At 36.4% G+C, this 2,456-nt stretch overlaps 1 non-coding gene across 1 annotated transcript; it reads right to left on the bottom strand.

Annotated features, from left to right (window-relative positions):
• Positions 1–1,703: 1,703 nt before the first annotated feature.
• On the bottom strand, positions 1,704–1,811 carry LOC130953064 (small nucleolar RNA R71). Its single transcript, XR_009075242.1, has one exon. It is a non-coding gene; the product is annotated as a small nucleolar RNA R71 (small nucleolar RNA).
• Between the last annotated feature and the right edge of the window lie 645 nt (positions 1,812–2,456).

The raw sequence follows: 2,456 nt of genomic DNA, 5'->3' as shown, positions 1-2,456 counted from the left end.
GCATGTTTCTGTTCTTCTTGCATTCATTCATGTGTCTTCATTAATCTTCAAGTTGTTCTTGTTGATCTCTATGCTCTGATCTTTAAAATTCTCTTGACTTGAGTGTTTTGTTGTTTTCCATATGCATTCTCATTTTGTTAGTGTCAGTAGTATACAAACTGCTAAGTTTGGTGTCTTGCATGCATTGTTATTTGATTTTAGTTGCATTTTGATTATTCCTCATTATTGAAAATCCAAAAATATTTTTAATTTATGTCTTTTCAAGTCAATAATACAGAGAATTGAAGATTCAGAACATACAGCAGAGGAATTACACAGAAAAAGCTGGGCATTCAAAACGCCCAGTGAAGAAGGACAGACTGGCGTTTAAATGCCAGCCAGGGTACCTGGTTGGGCGTTTAACGCCCAAAAAGGTAGTGCATTGGGCGTTAAACGCCAGAATGTGCACCATTCTGGGCGTTTAACGCCAGGATGGCACAAGGGGGAGGATTTTGTTTTCAAATCAATTTTTTTCAAGTTTTCAAAGTTTTTCAAAATCAAATCTTTTTCAAATCAAATCTTTTCAATCAAATGTTTTCAAAATCAATTTCTTTCCTTTTTCAAAGATATTTGCTATCAATTAATGATTTGATTCAACATTTCAAGTATGTTGCCTTTTCTGTTGAGAAAGGTTTAATGTTTGAATCATATCTTTTCTTGTTAGGCAAGTCATTAATTTTTAAAATCAAATCTTTTTAAAATTGTTTTCAAATCATATCTTTTCAATCATATCTTTTTAAAAGCATAACTTTTCAATCAAATCTTTTTTATCACATCTTTTTCAAAATAGTTTTCAAATCATATCTTTTTAATTTCTAATTCCAAAATCTTTTTTAAAAATTACTTGAGTTCTTTCCCACTCTTGGTTTTCGAAAATCAATTAAAGTTTTTCAAAATGGTTTTTAAAATCGTTTTAATTTAGTTTTCGAAATTTCTTCCCCTCTTCTTACATCCTTCTATTTATGGAGTACCACTCCTCCTCAATGCACAATTCGAACTCTATCTGACTAAGTTCAAATTCTTCTACCTCTTCCTTCTAATTTTCTTTTCCTCTGACACCTCAAGGAATCTCTACACTGTGACATAGAGGATTCCATATTTTCTTGTTCTCTTCTCTTTCATATGAGCAGGAGCAAAGACAAAAGCATTCTTGTTGAAGCTGACCCTGAACCTGAAAGGACCTTGAAGCGAAAGATAAGAAAAGCTAAGGCACAACTCTCTGTAGAGGACCTAACAGAAATCTTCAAAGAAGAAGAACCCATGGCAGCCGAAAACAACAACAATGCCAACAATGCAAGGAAAGTGCTGGGTGACTTTACTGCACCTACTCCCGACTTCTATGGGAGAAGCATCTCTATCCCTGCCATTGGAGCAAACAACTTTGAGCTTAAGCCTCAATTAGTTTCTCTAATGCAACAGAATTGCAAGTTCCATGGACTTCCATTGGAAGATCCTCATCAGTTCTTAGCTGAATTTTTGCAAATCTGTGACACTGTCAAGACTAATGGGGTTGACCCTGAGGTCTACAGACTTATGCTATTCCCTTTTGCTGTAAGAGACAAAGCTAGGACATGGTTGGACTCACAACCTAAAGAAAGCCTGGACTCATGGGAAAAGCTAGTCAATGCCTTTTGGCAAAGTTCTTTCCACCTCAAAAATTGAGTAAGCTTAGAGTGGAAGTCCAAACCTTCAGACAGAAGGATGGAGAATCCCTCTATGAAGCTTGGGAAAGTTACAAACAATTGATCAGAAAATGTCCTTCTGACATGCTTTCTGAATGGAGCATCATAGGTATTTTCTATGATGGTCTCTCTGAACTGTCCAAGATGTCATTGGATAGCTCTGCTGGAGGATCTCTTCATCTGAAGAAGACGCCTACAGAAGCTCAAGAACTAATTGAAATGGTTGCAAATAACCAATTCATGTACACTTCTGAAAGGAATCCTGTGAACAATGGGACAAATCAGAAGAAAGGAGTTCTTGAGATTGATACTCTGAATGCCATTCTGGCTCAGAATAAAATATTGACTCAGCAAGTCAATTTGATTTCTCAAAGTCTGTCTGGAATGCAAAATGCACCAAGCAGTACTAAGGATGCTTCATCTGAAGAAGAAGCTTATGATCCTGAGAACCCTTCAATGGAAAAGGTGAATTACCTAGGAGAACCCTATGGAAACACCTATAATTCTTCATGGAGAAATCATCCAAATTTCTCATGGAAGGATCAAGAGAGACCTCAACAAGGTTTCAACAATAATAATGGTGGAAGAAATAGGTTTAGTGATGGCAAGCCTTTTCCATCATCTTCTCAGCAACAGACAGAGAATTCTAAGCAGAACCCCTCTGACTTAGCAACCATGGTCTCTGATCTAATCAAAACCACTCAAAGTTTCATGACTGAAACAAGGTCCTCCATT

The sequence above is a fragment of the Arachis stenosperma genome, chromosome 1 (genome assembly GCF_014773155.1).
Source record: "Arachis stenosperma cultivar V10309 chromosome 1, arast.V10309.gnm1.PFL2, whole genome shotgun sequence".
Classification (NCBI taxonomy): Eukaryota; Viridiplantae; Streptophyta; class Magnoliopsida; order Fabales; family Fabaceae; genus Arachis; species Arachis stenosperma.
This window is presented reverse-complemented; position numbering and strand designations above follow the sequence as displayed.